The sequence below is a fragment of the Lutra lutra genome, chromosome 3 (genome assembly GCF_902655055.1).
Source record: "Lutra lutra chromosome 3, mLutLut1.2, whole genome shotgun sequence".
In the NCBI taxonomy this organism is placed as follows: Eukaryota; Metazoa; Chordata; class Mammalia; order Carnivora; family Mustelidae; genus Lutra; species Lutra lutra.
Window position 1 is genome coordinate 58,942,422 of NC_062280.1, and position 21,084 is coordinate 58,963,505.

At 36.2% G+C, this 21,084-nt stretch overlaps 1 protein-coding gene across 2 annotated transcripts in view; it reads left to right on the forward strand.

Moving 5' to 3' along the window:
- Positions 1 to 6,096: 6,096 nt before the first annotated feature.
- TANK (TRAF family member associated NFKB activator) overlaps positions 6,097 to 21,084 on the forward strand; it is a 90,625-nt gene continuing 75,637 nt past the window's right edge. Inside the window, exon 1 of one of the 2 annotated variants that reach the window (XM_047721909.1) lies at positions 6,097 to 6,224. The gene's annotated coding sequence lies outside the window, so the exon portion shown is untranslated. Of the gene's footprint in view, positions 6,225 to 6,313; positions 6,334 to 21,084 lie in introns of those variants that run through there. The other variant, XM_047721911.1, reaches the window with a different exon arrangement.

Genomic DNA, 21,084 nt, shown 5'->3' on the forward strand with positions numbered 1-21,084 from the left:
AGTGGTTCTCATTAACTTGGACAGGAGGAATCCCAGTACATAGATCAAAATAAAAGGGCCATTTGGCAATAAACTATATGTATTGCTACCTTGGCCACTAAAAGAGAAAGTTGAATACATAATACCTGAAACAGACCTTTCTTTGGTGAGGTGACTTTATTCCCTGATGAAATTTTGTCAACTTACAGAGATTTTTAGTGGAGAATTAGATCATTCACCATGTACCCTGTAGAAAGTACCATGAGGTTTGTTTGTGTGCAACTCACTCAACTATACATAACAGATTAGAAAGGGAAAAAACTGGAGGATAAGTAAATCTTCACAAACAAAATGTGCACTGTCATCTATCTTAACTAATGATATTCAGTCTTTAAGTCTGCTCTATTTTTCAAAATTATCACTGAAGAAAAGGCATCAAGTCTAATTCGCTCCTCCACTTTTCAGCAAGAACCCACCTTCTGCATTGACCTTCTTTTCCTTTCCCATCATTGTGTTGTCTCTGATTACATCACTCCCACAACTCTATCCTAAAGCCAAATTAGGCCATGTGGAGCAGGGATTGGAGATGGTATATTCCCAGTTCATTATCTTCTTGTCAGTCTGGTAGCTTGCAAAATTGTACATAAGAAGAGATAAAAATTGGTAGGGAAAACATCTGAACTTCTTTTTACCGCCTCTAAAATTCCATATTATCAGCGAATGAGAGGATCCGTATTAAATGAAGGGTCCTATAATGGGCATCCTGGCTGCACTATAGTAAAGTTGTTAAAAGCATGGACTTTGGAGACAGATGCCTATTTCCATTTATTAAGCTATGTGCACTTGATTATATTAGTTAACTCCTTTATGTCTCTATCTTTTTTTTTCCTTTTTTTCCCCAAAGATTTTATTTATTTGACAGAGATTACAAGTAGAGAGAGAGAGAGAGAGAGAGAGAGGAGGAAGCAGGCTCCCCGATGAGCAGAGAGCCCGATGCAGGGCTCGATCCCAGGACCCTGGGACCACGACCCGAGTTGAAGGCAGAGGCTTTAACCCACTGAGCCACCCAGGTGCCCCTCTATCTTTTTTTCTATAAGACAGCACTCTCCTCATAGGGTACTTACCAGAATTAAATGAAATAATACATGCAAAGTACTTAGAATTGTGCCAGGCCCACAGTAAATGCTACATAGGTATTAGCCATTATTATCTAATCTGAGACTTTAATGTCCTTGCAGGATTCCCAAGCAGTGGTCATTCATCTTACGCTTGATTTTTCCCAGTAATTGAGAACTCATTACTTCCCAAGGTGATCTATCTCATCTTCTTACTATTGGAGTATTGCTCTTTCTATAGTGAGTCAAAATTTGTTTTTCTCATAGTTCCTACTTAACTAGTCTCAGGTCTACCTTAGAGCTACAGAGAAGAGTTTAATTGATATTTGAACACTGTCCTTTTGTTCTCATTTTCTTTAAGCTAAACATCCTCCATTCCTGCAATCATATACATGTAATATGGGTGAGTATTTTGCAACTAGTTTGTCTATGATCATCTTAAAGAGTGGTACCTAGAAAGTTAGAAATGAAAGCAAGACTAGCATTCCCCTTATTCTCAAGAACATCCTAAAGTCCTATTCATTTTGGAGCTTTTTATCGTCCCCAGATTACTACCTCAAATAAAACTCTTAAGCTGTGTTTGTATGACTTCTACTAAGCTGCATCTCATCATTTCTTTCCTGGGCTCAGGCCACTTTTCCTGCTTTTTTGTTTGTTTGTTTGTTTGTTTCTAGGATGGTGGTAGGAATGGCATTAGTAATTAGACAACTTTATAACTACTACTTTTTTTTAAGATTTTATTTATTTATTTGAGAGAGAGAGAGAGAGAGCATGAGAAGGGAGAGGTCAGTGGGAGAAGCAGACTCTCTGCTCAGCCAGTACCCTGACGTGGGACTCCATCCTGGGACTCCAGGATCATGATCTGAGCTGAAGGTAGATGCCTAACCAACTGAGCCACCCAGGCGCCCACTACTATTAAAGTTCATGTTGGCACTGGCCTGTAACTTGGGTTTCCAAATATTTTTGGATTTTAGTTCTATCAATCTTTTTATCATACATCACTAAGTGTCCTCTTTATTTTGATAATCAAAAATATATAGATATCGTAAGATGAGGAGGACAGAATACTGGGAAGCCACAGCTCTACTTTTATTCCTATTCTCAAAAATAACAGGTCTGAGGTACTTATTAACTGCACAGTCTATCTATGTACCTCACACATTTATTTTTTAAGGAAAAATACCAGGAACACTAAAACAGTGACTATCATCAAGACTATAAATAATCCTTACAGCATTAAAAAGCAAATTAAGATTTTTTGAGAAATTTTACTTATAAAGCTTTGGAAACAAGCAAAAAGTCACAAGTTTAGCCCAAAAGAAATCAAAGTAGAAAGGCATAAAGTATGTTTTTAACACTTGGTCCTTTTGCTTGTTCAGTCCTTGGATATCTAGGCAGCTCTTCCTGAGTTGTTCAGGCTCTGGGGACTGCCTCTCTGCCCACAAGCACCTTGTATCTCCGGTCTTACCTTTGGTATTGGGAACAGGAAAATGTTCTTTGCCTACCTGTCTCTTCCTTAAGGTCATGAGCTCCTTAAGGGCAAGAAAAAGCCTTTTATTTATTTATTTATTTTTTTTTAAAGATTTTATTTATTTATTTGACAGACAGAGACCACAAGCAGGCAGAGAGGCAGGCAGACAGAGAGGGGAGGGGTAAGCAGGCTCCCCGCTGAGCAGAGAGCCCGACTCGGGGCTCGATCCCAGGACCCCGGGATCATGACCCGAGCCGAAGGCAGAGGCTTCAACACACTGAGCCACCCAGGCGCCCCAAGAAAAAGCCTTTTAATAATCCCTATACCCAGCACAGAACCTAACACATAATAGATAATAAATGTTTGTTGAATAAATAATTGAGCAAGCATGCTAACTATATATCCTTACTCATATAAGGCCAGTCATTAACTGAGATTACAGCCTAAGTATAGGAACTGTAAAGACTAAGGCTATTTCCCTTTCCCTATCTCTTCCTACTTCAACCACATTTCCTTTCCCCATTCATTATGGCCAGAAATTCCATTAAACGGGGACACCTTTAACTCTACAACTCTCTAAGATATAAAATGCAAATATGGGGCGCCTGGGTGGCTCAGTAGGTTAGGCCGCTGCCTTCGGCTCAGGTCATGATCTCAGAGTCCTGGGATCGAGCCCCGCATCGGGCTCTCTGCTCAGCAGGAAGCCTGCTTCCTCCTCTCTCTCTCTGTCTGCCTCTCTGCCTGCTTGTGATCTCTCTGTCAAATAAATAAATAAAATCTTTAAAAAAATAAAATAAAATAAAATGCAAATATCCCCACCAGAGAAGCAGTCCTTTGACATAAATTTATATTAAGTTGCAAATTAGTGATACTAACTACTCCCTCCAGTGCAGTTTACAGAGATTTCGGTGTTAGCAGAAAAAGAATATCCATTATCCCTGCAGAGTCCAGCCCTGCTTTGGCCATGGGCTAATAAAATTGTAGAGCTTTAGCCCGCCAGCAAGTAGAGGCTAGAAAATTCTGCTGCTTCCACACATATTATGCCTGGAGCAAGGATCCACCCTGAAGTTTCCCATGTGATCATCTGAACCAAGTTCCTCGATGGGACACCTATCCCAGGCAGCTAGAAGCTTCAGAGTTGCAAGTATCTGCATCCTCACATGGAGGAGAGAACCTATCCCTGAATCCCAGTTAGCAATGAAGAGCCCTGACCTTCTTACCAGGTACTGTCCCCAGAGGAGACTCTGCTTTCCTGGGATTCTTCTTAGGCAGGCCTTGGGGATCTGCCCATGAGAACCCTGCTTGATCACCACCTTGATAGCTTCCTTACTTGATTAGGAACTCCTTGGCCATTCACCTCTGCCTAAATGGGAAGCTGACTTTTGCCTCTCATTCTCTAGTTTGGATTTGGATCACCCTCCCATCTCCTCCTGCCTTGGTCATTGTACCCTAACCTTTGCCATCCTGGCTTGGTGCCATTTTGCTCCTTCCTCCCCCACAGTAATCGCCGTATTTCAATCTGCCTGGTCACGTGGTTTATGACTCTGAGAGGAAAAAAGGAGGGGGAGGGAATAGGAAAAGGAACTGCCAGAGACAACAAAGATAAAAACTTCCATCTGTCTCACATGTTTTGTCTAGAGCCAGAACTGCTCCATGGCACAGGTTTTAAATTCCATGCACTCGGACAGAATTCCCTCAAAAAGCATCTCTAACTACAGCTTCTCCATCTTGCCTCAAGACCCTCCTGCAACCAGCACCCTACCAGGTTGAGACCAAATTCCCAGGAATAGCCAGTTCTGCTGGAGCTTGGGCATCAGCCAAACGCACATGCCAAAGCAAATAGAAGAGGGAAAGGGCATAGAATGGAGAGACCGAAGGGGCATTTCCCAGTTAAGCCAACACACTGCTTTAAAAAAAAAAAAAAAAAAAAGCTGTGTTTATAAAATTCTACTCATGCAAAAATATAAATTCTTTTTTTAATTTAAAAAAATTTTTTAAAGATTTTGTTCTTTTTATTTGACAGAAAGAGACGCAGCAAGAGAGGGAGCACAAGCAGAGGGAGTGGGAGAGGGAGAAGTAGGCTTCCGGCCGAGGAGGGAGTCCAATGTGGGGCTCAATCCCAGGATCCTGGGATAGTGACCTGGGCTGAAGGTAGACACTTAACGACTGAGCCACCCAGGTGCCCCCAAAATATAAATTCTGGAGAAGAAATTTTTCCTTCCACTTTTTGTTTTATTTTGCTATATTTACAGTATTAGATAGGTTTTACTTATCCATTGCATACAAGAAAGTTTAAAGTTTGCTCTCAGTAAGATAGTTGTAAAACACAAGTGCTGAAAGAAATTAATACTTCACTCTATGTTAGATGAGTAAATGGAATGTTTTTCATTACATGCTTATTCATCATTTTAGATGTCCTAAACGTATTTCCTTCTCACAGAACAATTTCATCATGAGTAGAAATATCTCAGGCTTACTTAACATCTAATTTAAGAGAGAGCGGTACGTGAAAGTAGAAAACCAGACTGAGAATCAGAAGCTTGAATTTCTAGTCCTTCTAACAGTGGAACTTCGGGTAAAGTCTCAAAGTCCTCATCTGTAAAACACAGGAATTGAACAGACTCTCCATCTTTTGTAGTTGTTGTTGTTACAGTCATTTTCCTGTTCAGCAACTTGGTGTGCTAAGAGTGTGGTACAGTAAAAAAAAAAAAAAAAGAAAGAAAAGAAAAAGAAATGCACTTGGATTCAAAAGACTCAGCTGCCTCTAACTTATGACTTCGGACGTCTACCCTCTCCTGTTTCCTTATGTGTAATAAAAAGGAAATGGAACATATGGGGTCTCAGGACATTTCCAGCTCTAAAATTTTATAACAAAGAAAAGTGTCTGCGGTGCATATGCTGCCTTCCATTTGCATGTAAAACTTGATGTTTTGCTCCAAGTAGCCTGAGAAGAATGGATGCATTTGTGAAACATTTCCCTTGTGTGCTGGAACACACATGCCCTCAGCCACACGAACAGGGCACCTTAGTTCCCAAGGACAAAGCTGTCTTAGGAGCCTTTCTGGCTTCATTTTTCTTCTTAGTCTCCGAGACCATGCTCTGGAATCCACTACAGGCTTCATCATTACTAGGCTTCTTCCTAGTGAGCTCTGTAGGCCTTAAAGCAAAGGCAACCACACTCAAATCTAGTCTTTGCCTGCTGTTTATAAATATAGTGCTCAGGTTTAAAAAAAAAGTGCCTTCTTTAAAGCTAAAAAAAGAAATTTTCCAAACAGACTTTAACATTTTCTTACATGAAAATGTGCTTAATCCAAAAATATTTTTGTGTTTATAATTTCTGATGCCTTAACTCTTCACAAAAAGAATCTTTGATTCAAAAGGAAGTCAGAGCTACAGGCACGGGTGGTTTACAGAACATTTTCTGGTAGTCTTTGCTTCATTTCAATATCTTGCCACGATTGGCTGTTGAGAGCTACAAATAAGGAAGTCTTCAATTTAGGGGATTTCTCAGTGGAAGTTCCCAGTGCAACACAAGGGAGAGCTCAAGACGGTTTGGGCAACATTGCTAGAGCCTGCAGATAAAGCTTCCAGACTTCGTAACTGACCACTTCTTTCAAGAGCACTAGTCTGTGAGGGAAGACTGATAACCTGGAGAAGAGGTAACCAAAGTTTTAGTTGTTTCTACCAATTTAATTCTCAACCTAGCAAGGTGGCGGGCATGTCTTAGACTGAAGTGTTGCAGATTTGTTCTACTCTTGCTTCTACAAAGTGAGTAATTTATGACATGATTCGATAATGTCTTTGTATTCGTTGTCATAATTGGAAATTTGGCCCTTAAAAGGTAGAGTCCCTAACCAAGACTAAAGAAAATTTTTAAATACTGTGATCTTTTTACATTCTCCCCAACTTTTAAGATCAAATTTATGTCTCTACTTGAAATGATTTTTTAATTTTATATCTGGAATATATGAGCCTTCTCCAATAAGTGGTTTTTATAACATAATATAAGACTTAAAAAGATATGTATTTGGCATAATTAAGTTGTATGTAGCTTACTAGGTTGAACAGTAAACTAATACTATATATATTTATACTTTGGGGGAACTAAATTTTTAAAGATCAATTCTGGCCTGACCCAGTGTGTCCCTTCAAAAATTAACTCAAGGTTAGTATTTTTTCATCTCCTAAGAAACACACATAAATGAATACTTTTTACAGTAAAATATTAACCTTACAGACAACATTGCGTTTCCTATCTTAGAACATTTAAACTTTGGCCATTATAGTAATCCAGTCTTATTCGCACAAATTGGCCTTTATTTTCACAATCAAAAATGAATGCTGGGGTTCCTGGCTGGCTCAGTGGGTTAAAGCCTCTGCTTTCGGCTCAGATCATGATCCCAGGGTCCTGGGATGGGGCCCCGCATTGGGCTCTCTGCTCAGCAGGGAGCCTGCTTCCTCCTCTCTCCGACTGCTTCTCTGTCCACTTGTGATCTCTGTCTGTCAAATGAATAAATAAAATCTTTAAAAAAAAATGAATGCTAAAAATTATATAGTATTTTCTCAAGAATAATCCTAAGAGGGGTGGCTCAGTTGTCAAGTCTCTGCCTTCAGCTCAAGTCATGATCCCAGGGTCCTAGGATGTGGTTCCCTACTCAGCAGGGAGCCTGCTTCTCCCTCTCTCACTCCTCCTGTTTGTGTTGTCTCTCTCACTGTGTGTGCGTCTCTCTTTCTCTGTCAAATAAATAAATAAAATCTTAAAAAAAAAATAATCCTAAGAAAAGTTGATAGTTTGAAACGACTAAAGAGCGAAAATCATTATCAACACCAATAGCTGCTATTTATTGAATGTCTGTGGGAGAAAAACAGTAACAGGGTCTTCCAGCTAGTAAGTGGCAAAGCCAGGGCTCAAACTTGAGTTCATATTGCTTCTTTTTTTTTTTTCTGACTGTTACTGCTGCTCTGCCTTCGTACAATATTGAAATAACATTTTGAGATGTCTTTGCCAAAGTGCAGAGTGATGGGGAAAAAAGGAAGATGACTTGGCCAAGGTCACAGACCAGCAAAGTCATTCATAGAAGCTTAGAAGCCATTCCAAGATCTCCCTTTCCTCACTCTCCCACCCCATTCCCCTCATTCCTTCCAGGATGCACGTCCACCCATGCACAGGTGCACACTTTTGTCTACTTCCATGCAGCGGTGCACACGTTTGTCTACTTCCATGTAGCAGGGGACATGGGGCTGTAGACTAGGTCCAACATGATGGAGGTTCCTCCAAGCAGCTACTTTGGGCCCCAAAGCACACATAAACACATAAAGAAGTGTTTATTTCTTTTGAACACTTGTGACAATGAAAGAGATGGCCAAGTGGAAAATTTTAAATCAATTTGTTAAATTCTGCCCAGAAAGTTCTAGTTGGAATTCCATGGAACTTACACACTAATTAGAGGGAAATGATCATCCTTACAGTAAAGAACCTTCCTATCTGCACATATTTTTTTTCTCTCCATGTATTAAAGCCCCGGGAAATACCATAAGTTATTCATTTATTATAAAATATATTTCAATGTATTTTATTTATATTTATTATAAAATATACCTCAATATATTTTATCTTCTTTGTGTATAGGGCTGGGGATGTTTTTTTGGATAGAGACGTTCTTTCCACTGTATTTTCTAACCAATTACTGCTAGCATTTAGAAAAGTTCTTTATTTCATATTTTTATCTTGTATCCAGCTATTATGTTGATCCTCTATTTGTTCCAAATTACTTTAGGTAATTCACGTGTGATGCCTAGTTAAGAAAAGTATAATTTTTCTCCTCTTTTTTTTCTTCTCACCAAAACTCCTAAAACAGTGTTTAATAACAGAGGAGATAGAAGTTAACCTTGTCTTGTTCTGATCTCAGTGGGAATTTCCCTAGTGGTTAACACTAAGAATGATGATGGCTGTTGGTTTGAGATAAACATATTTATCATAAAATACAAATAACTACAAAATCTATTTCTCATACTGTTTTACGAAAGGTATATCAAGACTTCATGTTAACCTATACTCAATGTCTTTTTGGTGTTATTAGAGATAACTGTAAGGTTTTTGTACTTTAAGGAATATAGTGCTCTGCTATTACACAATGCAGTAATTGCCTTATTTAAAAATTCAATGTTATAGGGGGCACCTGGGTGGCTGTTGGTTAAGCCTCTGTCCTCAGCTCAGGTCATGATCAGGGTCCTGGTATCAAGGCCTGCATCAGGCTCTCTGCTCAGCGGGGAGCCTGCTTCTCCCTCTCTCTCTGCCTGCCTCTCTGCCTACTTGTGATTTCTCTCTCTGTCGAATAAATGAATAAAATCTTTAAAAAAAAATTCAGTGTTATCAAAAATCATGCCTCCATAATAAAGGTAGGTTTATAATTATAAAATATATTTAGTTATTGCTCTAGTTAAAATAATAAATCGGTTGATCAAAATGAGCCAAACCAAACCTACACATTTCCTCATTCTCTCTTTAATCCACATGCTTAGATGTCTCTTCTCTATTATTTTGGCTTCACAATTCAGTTCACAACTCAAATTAGCAGAAAAGAATGAAAATAATGTGGCATAGCCAAGGAACCCTATCCAGGCAGAGCAACCAGATACTCAAACAAAGCAGCTGTTCCTATGCTTTGTGCAAAAAAGCTTTCCCCCTATGATGACTGTGCTAGTTGCAAGCCACAATTGTGTTATAACCAACAGCAGTATGCAAAATGTATGTCCAAATTAATTAATCTTACACCAATTTATATTAAGAAAATGTATGTTAAAAGAAATCTGTATATTGTTGAGATCTTTTGCTTTCATTTTCACAGGTGAAATTACTTTGTATTTTTATTTTTTGATTAAAAACACCAAAGTTTTCCATGTTCTAAAAAGTTTAATGAGAGTTATCTGCTCCTTGAAATGTTTAAAGAGCAAATCTTCACACTGTTTGTCCTTGGCACCCACTTTTGGAAGTAATTCTTTAAAAGCTTTCCAATATTTTCTATTGTTATTGATCTAGTTGGGTTTAATGCTGTTTTTTCCACCCAGTTAAGGTGGTTTATAAATGATCTTTTTCATCAAATTTTTCAAAGGTATTAGCATACACAGCATTCTCTTGTACTTTTTTTTATCATCTCCATAACTATGTGGATAAACTTTTTCACCAATAATTTTGTTCATTAATGTTTTTTCTCTCTCTTTTTTTCCCCTGATTGAACATGTCAGAGAATTTATCTCTTGGATTTATCATTTTATGATCAGCTCTTTTTTTTAGTAGTTTTTGCTTTTATCTTTACCTGTATTTTCTCTTTTGAGATTCATCTATTTAAGGGGGGAGGGGGCTAAAGGAGAGGGAGAGAGAATCTCAAGCAGACTCCCACTGAGCAGGGAGCCTGTTGTGGGGCTTGATCTCTGGACCCTGAGATCATGGCTTGAGCCAAAATGAAGAGTTGGAAGCTTAACCAACTGAGCTACCCAGACACCCCTCGTTATTTTCTTAATGTCTCTTATTAGACTACAATATTTTACTTTTTCTCTTTTCAGTTTTTGAGTTAAATGCTTAGTTCATTTATTTTTACTATTTCCTATTCTTAATGAAAGTATTTAAAGCTAAGAATTTTCTGAGCACCATTTTAACTATGTCTTACAACTTTTGATAGGTCACTTTCACGTCATTGTTATTTTGTTTTTAATTGTAGCTTTATTTCCTCTTTGATCCAAGAGCTATTTAGGACAACCAAGTTGTTTCCAGTTAATGGTCTTTGTTTATTTCAAACAGTTTTAGATTTAGGAAAAAATTGCACCAACACAACAGAGAGTTTCCATATTATCACCCTGCCTTGTCTCATCACATAATTTCCGCTATTACTAACATTTTACATTAGGATGTACATGTGTATGTGTTACAATTAAGGAACAAGTATTGATATGTTTTTATTAACTCAGTCTATAGTTTATTCAAATTTTCATATTTCTTTCCTATTTTAAAAAATTGAGGTAAAATTCACATAACATAAAATTAAACATGGTAAATTAAATAATTCGGTAGCATTTATTGCATTCACAGTGCCTTGCAACCAATACCTCTATCAAGTGTCAAAATACTGTTATTACCCCAAAAGGAAACCCTTTATTAGAATTAGTTAAGCAGGTGCTCTGCATTTCTTGTTCCCCTCAATGCCTGCCAACTGCCAATCTGTCCTCTGTCTTTATTGATATGTCTGTTCTTGGTGTTTCATATAAATGAAATCATATAATATGTGTCTTTTTCTGATTGGCTTCTTTCACTTAACGTAATGTTTTCAAGATTCATCCATGTTGTAGGATATATCCGTACTTTATTCCTTTTATGGCCAAGCAATATTCTATTGTATATATATGCCACAATTTGTTTATCCATTCATCGATTGTTGGGTAGGGTAGTTGGGCTATTTTTACTTTATGGATATTGTAAATAGTTTTGCTATGACCATGTATTTATATGTATTTGTTTGAGTACCTGTTTTCAATTCTTAGGAATATACCAAGTGGTAGAATAGTGGGTTGTTCTGTTTGACTTTTTAAGGAAGAACCAAATAGTTTTCCACAGTTGTCAAGCCATTTTAAAATGCCCACCAGAAATGTATGAGAGCTCTGATTTCTCCACATTCTTGCCAACTCTTGTTATTTTCCTTTGTTGTTGTTATTATTATTACTGCTATCTTAGTGCAGGCGAAGTGGTACCTCATTGTGGTTTTGATTTACATTTCCCTGATGACTAATGATAGGGAGAATCTTTCATGTGCCTGCTGGCTATGAGTATAGTCTCCCTGGAGAAATGTCTGTAAGTCCTTTAGCCATTTTTAAATTGGGTTGTTTGTCATTTTGCTGTTGAGCTTTAAGTGTTCCTTATGTATTCTGGATTCTTAGAGTTTCATCAAATATGTGACTTGTAAATATTCTCTCCCATTCTGTAGATTGTCTTTTAATAATGTCTTTGATAGGGCCTTTCAATGCCCAATTTTTCTTTTTTTTTTTTATGCCCAATTTTTCTATTAATTTTTTATGAAGTCAAATTTATTTTTTCTTTTCTTGTTCATGAGTTTGGTATCATATCTAAGAATCTAGTGCCAACTTCAAGGTCATAATGATTTACCACTATGTTTTTATCTAAAAGTTTTATAGTTTTACTTGTTAAATTTAGATCCATTTTTAGTTAATTTTTGTAAATAGTGTGAGGAAAGGGGTCCAACTCATTCTTTTGATTATGACTGTGAGTTGTCCTAACATCATTTGTTAAAGAGGCTACTCTTTCTCCATTGAATAGTCTTGGTATCCATATCAAATATCAATTCATCAAATATGTATGGGTTTATTCTTCACTCTCATTTATAGTCCATTGATCACATATCTATCCTTATACTGATACAACACTGTTTTAGTTACTGGAGCTTTGTAGTAAGTTTTTAAATTGGAAAGTATGAGTCCTCCAACTTTATTTTTCTTTTTCAGTATTCTCTTGGCTATTCAAGGCCCCTTGTAGTTCCATCTGAATTTAAGGATCAGCTTTTACATTTCTGACACAAAAAAGGCCATTGGAATTTTGATATAGATTACATTAAATCCATAAATCATTTTGAGAAGCATTGTCATCTTAACAATATAACTTCTTTTAATCCATGGGAATGTCGTCCCGTTTATTTAGATCTTCATTTCTTTCAGCAATGTTTTGTAGTTTTTAATATACGAGTGTTTTACCTCTTTGGTTATATTTATTCCTAGATATCTTATTTTGGGGATGCTATTATAAATGGAATTATTTTCTTAATTTCCTTTTTGGATTGTTCATTGATAATGTATGGAAACAACTGATTTTTGAGCATTGCTCTTGTATCCTGCACTGTTGCTAAACTCATTTACTAGTCCTACTAGCTTTCTTGTGGATTCTTTGGGACTTTCTATACATAAGATAATTTCATCAGCAAATAGAAATATTTTTACTCCTGGCATGCCTGGCTGGCTCAGTCGGTGGAGCTTGCGTGCAACTTGGAATTGTGAGTTTGGGACCCATGTTGGGTGTAGAGATGACTTAAAAACAAAATCTTAAGAGAGAGAGAGAGAGAAATATTTTTTATTTTTATTTTTATTTTTTCCTTCTTCTTCTTTTTAAAATATTCACTTATTTATTTACTTGAAAGAGAGAGAAAGAATGAACATAGAGGGAAGAGGCAAAGGGAGAGGGAGAGAGAATTCAAGCAGATTCTGTGCTGAGTGTGGAACCCCATACAGGGCTCCATCTCAGGACACTAAGATCACAACCAGAGCTGAAACCAGGAGTCTGATGCACTCAGGCCCCCTTATTTTTATTTCTCTCTAATTTATATGCTTTGTATTTCTTTTTCTTGTTTAATAACTCTGGCTAAAACTTTCAGGACAATGTTGCATAGTAGTGGTGAAAGGATGCATCCTTGTCTGTTCCTGAAATTAGTGGGAAATGTTCCAGTCCTACACTGTTGAGTACAATGTCAACTGGAGGTTTTTCATAAATACTCTTTTTCATGTTGAGGAAGTTCCCTTCTAGTCCAGGTTACTAAGTCTTTTTTTTTTTTTTTTTTAATATTCATGAAATGGTGTTGGATTTTGTCAAATGCCTTTTCTGCGTCAATGGAGATCATCATGTGGGGTGTTTCTCCTTTATTCCATAATGTGGTGTATTGCACTGAATAATTTTTTTCTTCTTTAACCACACTTGCAGTGCAGGGATAAATCACACTTGGTCATGATGCATAATCTATTTAATATGCTATTGGACTCTGTTTGCTAACATTTTGGGAATTTTAAATTTTTATTCATAAAGAACATCATTAGTTTTTAGTTTTCTTTTTTCTGTTGTTTTTATCTGGCTTTGATATCACAGTAATGCTGGATTCATAAAATGAGTTAGGAATATTCCCTCCCCCTCTGTTTTTTTGAGTTTGAGAAGGATTGGTGCTAATTCTTTTTTAAGTGTTTGTTAGAATTCTCCAGTGAAGCCATCTGGTTCTGGACTCTGTTGGGAAGTTTCTGATTATTGATTCAATCTCTTAATTTGTTTTAAGACTGTTCAGATTTTCTGTTTCTTCTGATTTAGTTTTCATTGTGTGTTTCTAGGAATTTCTATATCTCAACTAGATCATCTTATGTGTTGGTCTGTGATTCATAGTAGTCTCTTATAATCCATGTTATTTCTATTTGGCTGATGGCAATGTCCCCACTTGCATTTCTGGTTTTAGTTATTTATTATTCTCTTTCCTTTTTTCTTCTAAGTCTAGAAAAGTTTTGTCAAATTTACACATCTTCTCAAAAAACCAAGTTAGACTTCATTGATTTTATTGGGTTGGGTGTTTTTGTTTTTGGGGGGGGGTTTGGTCTATTTCATTTATCTCTGCTCTAATCTTTATTATTTTCTTCCTTCTATTAGCTTTGGGTTTAGCTTGCTCTTCTTTTTCTGGTCCTTGAAGGGTAAATTGGGTTATTGATTTCAGAGCTCTCTCCTTTTCTAATGTAGATGTTAACTACTATTAATTTCTTTCTAAGCACTGCTTTCAGTCATCTCATAAGGTTTGGTATGGTACAATTTTGTTTTCATTAATCTCTAAGTAAATCTAATTTCCTTTGTGATTTCCTCTTTTGATCAGTTGTTTAAGAATGTGTTGCTTAATTTGCACATATTTGAATTTTCTAGTTTTCCTTCTGTTATTGCTGTCTAGCTTCATTTCATTTTGGTTGGGAAAGATACTTTGTATGACTTCAGTCTTTTTAAATATATTGAGTCTTTTTTTGTGGCTTACCATTTGTTTATCCTGGAGAAGTTTCCATATCTACTTGAGAAGAATGTATATTCTGCTCTTGTTGGGTAGAATGGTCTATATACGTCTCTAGGAGATTGTTGATTTACAACATCATTCAAGTCCTCTCTCTTTCTTGATTTTCTAGTTTTCTACCCGTTATTAAAAGTGGTGTAGTAAATTCTCCAACTGTTATCATAGTACTGTCTATTTCTCCCTTCAATTCTATCAATATTTGTTTCATATATTTGGGGGATCTAGTGCTTGATGTGTAAATGTGTATAATTGTTAGATCTTTTTGATAAGTAACCCTTTCATCAATATATAATGTCCTTCTTTGTCTCTTGTAGCAGTTTTTGACTTGAAAGGTATTTTGTGTTAATATAACTGCCATGGGGGCGCCTGGGTGGCTCAGTGGGTTAAAGCCTCTGCCTTTGGCTCAGGTCATGATCCCAGGGTCCTGGGATCAAGCCCCACATCAGGCTCTCTGCTCAGCAGGGAGCCTGCTTCCCTTCCTCTCTCTGCCTGCCTCTCTGCCTACTTGTGATATGTCTGTCAAATAAATAAATAAAATCTTTAAAATATATATATATAACTGCCACATGTTTCTTTTGGTTACTGTCTGCATGGAAAATCTTTTTTCCATCATTTTACTTTCAAATTAGTTGTGTCTTTGGATCTAAAGTAAGTATCTTGTAGTAAGCATATAGTTTGATCATGTTATATTATCCATTCTGCTAAGTTTTGCCTTTTGATTAGAGAGATTAATTCATTTATATTTCAAGAAATTACTGATAAGGAAGGACTTACTTCTGCCATTTTGCTATTTGATTTCTGTATGCCTTATACCATTTTTCTGTTCCTCACTTCTCACATTAGTGCCTTCTTCTGTGTTTAATTGATCTTTTGTTTTGTACCCTTTTATTCCCTTATCATTTTATTTTATATATATGTATACTTTTTTAAAAGATAGTGTCTTAGTTCTCATTCCCTTCTCATCTTATTTTATATATGTATATATATATATATACATATATATATTTTTTAAGATGGTGTCTTAGTGCTTACTGTGGGGATTATAAATAGGAACTTAAATTTATAACTATTCAATTTTAATTAATACCAACATAGCTTCAATAATATACAAAAGTTTTACTCCTTTACAGCTTAGTCCTCCCTTATGTTGTTGTAATCACAGACTTTATACATTATGTACCCATTAATATAGATTTATAATTTTTAAAGCATTTGTCTTTTAAATCATAGGAAATAAAAGAGGAGTTACAAACCAAAAATACAATTATTTTTGTTTTCATGTCCATCAATGTAACTGTCAATGTCAAATTTTTTCTTTGTAATGCTTTGAATTATTGTCTAGTAGCCTTTTATCTGAGCCTAAAGGATTCCCTTTATCATTTCTCATAGAATAAGTAAATCTACTAACACTGAACTCCCTCAGTTTTTTATGATCTCAGAGCATCTTAATTTTTCCTTCATTTTTGAAGAATAATTTTGCCAGATAGAGAATTCTTGGTTGACATATATTTTTTTAAGCACTTTAAATTTGTCATCCCACTGCCTCCTAGACTCAATGATTTCAAAGTGAAATTGGATGTTAATCTCACTGAGGATCCCTTGTGCATAATGAGTCACTTTGCTCTCAGTACTTTCAAGATTCTTTCATCTGCGGCTCTCAACAGTTTAATTATAATGTGCTTCAGTATAGGTCTCTCTGAGTTTATCTTATTGGAGTTCATTGAGTATAACATTTAGAAATCGACAGGAGAGAAAATGAAGACTGAGAAGAACCATTAGGAGGCTAGTATGGTACATAAGGATTGATGGTGCCTTGAACAAGGGGTTGGCAGTAAGGACAGAGAATGGAAATGAAGACAGCATGTAACAACGAAGACAGAAAGTATATGCATGCAAGAAATGTTGCAGAGGAGAACTCATGTGAGTTACCTTATTGGGTGACTGATTAAATGTCAGAAAGTAAGAGTTTTATATCTTTGTTCTATGGGGCATTTTTTTTTCTTTCTTCCTCTATTATGTGAAAATAAACACACAGTTTTGAATTCTATGTATAGCTACTTACCTTCATATTAAAAAAAGAACCCTAGGGATGCCTGGGTGGCTCAGTTGGTTGGACGACTGCCTTCCGCTCAGGTCATGATCCTGGAGTCCCGGGATCGAGTTCCGCATCGGGCTCCTGGCTCCGCGGGAGTCTGCTTCTCTCTCTGACCTTCTCCTCGCTCATCCTCTCTCTCACTGTCTCTCAGATAAATAAATAAAATCTTTAAAAAAAAAAAAAAAGAACCCTAAAATAATATATGTTCAATTATCGTAGAATGACATCCTATCATTGGCTTATTTCTATAAGAAGAAGATAAGAAAAATGGTAAATTAGAACTTTTCACTCCCTGCCACCTCTCTTCCACCCACTTGAGTTTTGTTGCTATAAACAGGAATTTTAGAATACATTATTATTAAATTATTTATTTATACTTGTACCCTATATCTTCAAAATTACTTTTAATAGCCTCATTATATTTGCTGCAAATTTTCACTTAATCCAGTAGTTATTTCTAATATTTACAAATATTTTTTTATCTCGAATTTTACCTTTCCTTTTTTAAAAAATGTAATTCCCTTCTTGACTATCTAAAGTGTATCTTCAACTATTTCAGGAAATGGGTAGTATATTTCTGAACCTTGACATATCAAAGAATATCTTTTTCATTTCCTATGTGAATGATAACTTGGGTGGCTATAGACTTTGTCAGTTAAAACTTTCCCACACAACTGTAGATGTTATTCTAATCAGCCTCTGAAGTTTAATATTGAAAATAGTCTATTTTTCTTTCTTTGCAAATACTTTATTCTTTTCTACCTGTATTCTTCTTCTTTTTTTTTTTTTTCTGCCTGTATTCTTATCAAATTCTTTCCATACCTTAGATATAGGAAAACTTCCCTTACCCTCTCAAGCCTGGACTCCAGTGTGTTTTCAAAGTACACTATTCTAACCCTTATTATAATACTGTAATAACCATTGTGCAGCAATTGCCTTCTTTTTCTACATATGTTACCCACCACAGAAACTAAATTCTTTTAAAGTAGGACTGTGGGGATGCCTGGGTGGCTCAGTTGGTTAAGCCGCTGCCTTCAGCTCAGGTCATGATCCTGGCGTCCTGGGATCAAGTTCCGCATCGGGCTCCTTGTTCTGTGGGGAGCCTGCTTCTCCCTCTGCCTGCCACTCTGTCTGCCTGTGCTCTCTCTCTCTCTCTGACAAATAAATAAATAAAATCTTTAAAAAAAAAAGAGTAGGACTGTGCTTTGATCATCTTTGTATCTCTAACTTTTAGCATATAGCAAGCACTCACAAAATATTTGCTGAATATATAAATAAATTGATAAATACTTTCATATCAAAATTTTTATCAGGATATGTCAAAGTGTTTTGTCTCTTTTCCTTAATACATTTCAAAACTTATTGAGTCCTTTGCATCTCCAATTGCTTTGGATATATCTTCTGATATATCTTTGGTTGCTATTTCTATTCTATTTACTCTCTCTCTTCTTCAGGAAGATGTTAGAGCACTTTCTTTCCACTGTCCCATTTCATGGTTTTCTTCTGTTTGCCCTTTCCACTGACATTTGAGAGAGTTTTTCAGGCTTTTACTCTAATTCTGCAGTATTGATTCCATCCTTGATTATGACCAAATAATTATTTTAATTTTGCCATTGTGTGTTTTATGTCCTTACAGTCTTAACTTACCCAACTATGTTTTTATTTCTCCCTGTCTCTTAACTAGGTCCATCTTTTCCTTAGTGTAATATTTTGTCTAATAAGACATCTCTTTTTTTCACGGAAAATGCAAAGCACATTTTTCCCATTTACTTACGCTTCTGGTAAGCCATTTTCCAAGGTGTTCGTTTTCTCTGCATTTTGAAAACTCTTTTTTTTTTCTTCCTTTATGCAGCATAATCTTTTCAAAGGGATGCTTTGTCTTCTATTTTCTCATTCCAATCATTCTGTGGCCCTTACTAACCAGATGTATGGCTTTTCCTTGGTTCATATCTGCCTGCTTTCTCTTAGTTCCTCAGCACAGATATGAAGCTGAGAGACAGGTAGACATGCACAGGTCACAGGGACTTTTTTGGCCTGAACCTGACATTTATTAATTTTTCACTATAGGTATTGACCTGAGGTGAGATCCCTTACCATTATTGCCTAGTTATTTTAGTATGAAGAGGAGGATTCTTGGTTAATCAGAAGCAATCATTGGTCTTTTCCTTGTTAGGAACTCTATATGAAAAATCAAAGTCTCAGGGATAGTCAAACACAGAGCTCTGGGTTTGCTCATCGCTTTCATTATTGGCTTCACATAAAGCATCACATTTATCCACTTCCATTGGGCTTGTGTTAGTATACTCCAAATCATAGCTCCAAAGATAATAATAAAGAGAAGTACTTATGGGCACACTGAGGCAAAGAGAGGTCATATACTACCTGCGGGTCACACATAGTAGCGGGGTTTCTACCCAATTCACTAGCAGGTGCCATGAGGCAGATCATTTTACCACTGTTGTTTAGGCCAGCAGATTTCCTCATTCTCAAGCAACAAAGGTTATGTCCATTTCAGCCCCACAGTTCTTGGAAATGACTGGAAATCCTGCCAAATTTTGTCACTAGGACGCCTGTGGGTAGACTTACAGCTATTCTTTTGATGTTAGTTTTTTTGTTGTTGTTTGTTTGTTTTCTTACTCAGAAAAAGGCAGTCCTTTGGGAAAGACTCAAGCCCAAGAGAGCAAAGCTTGGCAAGTGACTAGCCATGTCAGCCAGGTGCTTTGTATATGGCAAAGTCTGCTCAGCCATACGTGCTGGATCTGGTCATCAATTCTTTCTTTCAGTGCTATTATGAGTTCTCATATTTTTCTGATTTTTTATTAGGCATTTAATTTAGAGTCTGAGACACAAACAGCTAGTCTAGATGTCATCCTAAATCGGAAGTCAACCAGATTCTATTAATAGTGATACTTCACATCAAAGATTTGACAGAGATCATTGATGCATACCTGACATTCCAAGTTGTAGTAAGTGTTTATACTGGCAGCTTTCCTTGTCCCTAGATTTATATTCAGAACACTCAGTAAAATATTAAGCAATTTTGAAAATAGCACCTAAAATATTTTTAATGAGTCTGCAGTTCTCATTTGCATCCCATTCTACCCCATAGTACTGCTTGCTAGCCTAAGATATATATAAATACAATATAAGTAGAGGAAAATTGAAGTGAAATTATGTCATTCTTCTAAAGGACTAAATCTCAAATAAATGTCTCCATTTGATTCCTAACCTTATAAAACATACTGTATGTCAGTTCTAAAAAATTCATCATCATTATAGACAAAGGAAAATGTTTGATGTTATCTTAGCCTAAATCTTGTCTATTTACCCCCGCATTCATGCATGTTTCACACACTAGAGAAGTACGCAGCCATTTCTGTTTATGACTACAACATCATGAGATTGAAAAGAGAGAAAAATATATATTTAAGAAATGTGTATGTTTAATTTTTTTATTCCTTTTTCAAATCTCTTAACACCTCCACGTTCAAAATGCTTATCATTTAGTTTTAGATTCTAGATGTATTATTAATATCCCACTATTTCAATTAGAAATTATCAAGGCAGCTCCTTCAATTTGCTCAAAGTTGGGTGAGATCGACTTCATTAAAATAAAAAAATTTCTGCTCTGCAAAAGACACTGTCAAGAGAATGAAAAGACAAGCCACAGACTGGGAGAGAATATTTGCAAAAGATACATCTGATAATGGATTATAAGCCAAAATACACAAAGAACTTTTAAAGTTCAACAACAAGAAATCAAAGAACACAAATTTAAATGGGCCAAAGACCTTAACAAATATCTCACCAGAGAAAATATACAGATAGATGGCTAATAACCATATGAGAAGATGCTCCACATCATATGTCATCAGGGAATTGAAAATTAAAACAATGAGATATACTACATGCCTATTAGAATGACCAAGATCTAGAACACTGACAACACCAAATGCTGGCAGGGATGTGGAGCAACAGGAGCTCTCATTCATTGCTAGTGAGCATACAAAATGGTGCAGTCACTTTGGAAGACAGTTTGACAGCTTCTTTCAAAGCTAATCATACTAATTATATATATGATCCAACAACCCCACTCCTTGGTATTCACCCAAAGGAGCTGAAAACTTATGTCCACACAAAGACCTGCACACTACTGTTATAGCAGCTCTATTTATAATTGCCAAAAATTGGAAGCAACCAAGATGTCCCTCAATAGGTGAATGGATAAATAAACTGTGATACATCCAGACGCTGGAATACTATTCAATGCTAAATTCAATACTATTCAGTGCTAAAAGACAAGCTATGAAAAGACATGGAGGAAGCTGGAATGTACATAATGAAGTGAAAGAAGTCAGTCTGAAAAGGTTACATACTTTTTGATACCAATCATATGACATTCTGGAAAAGGCAAAACTATGGAGACCATACAAAGATGAGTGGTTGACAGGGATTGGGGGTGCGAAGGATGAATAGGTGGAGCTCAGAGGGTTTTCAGGACAGTGAAACTACTCTAGTATAGTATGATACTAAAATGATGGATACATGTTATTATATATCTGT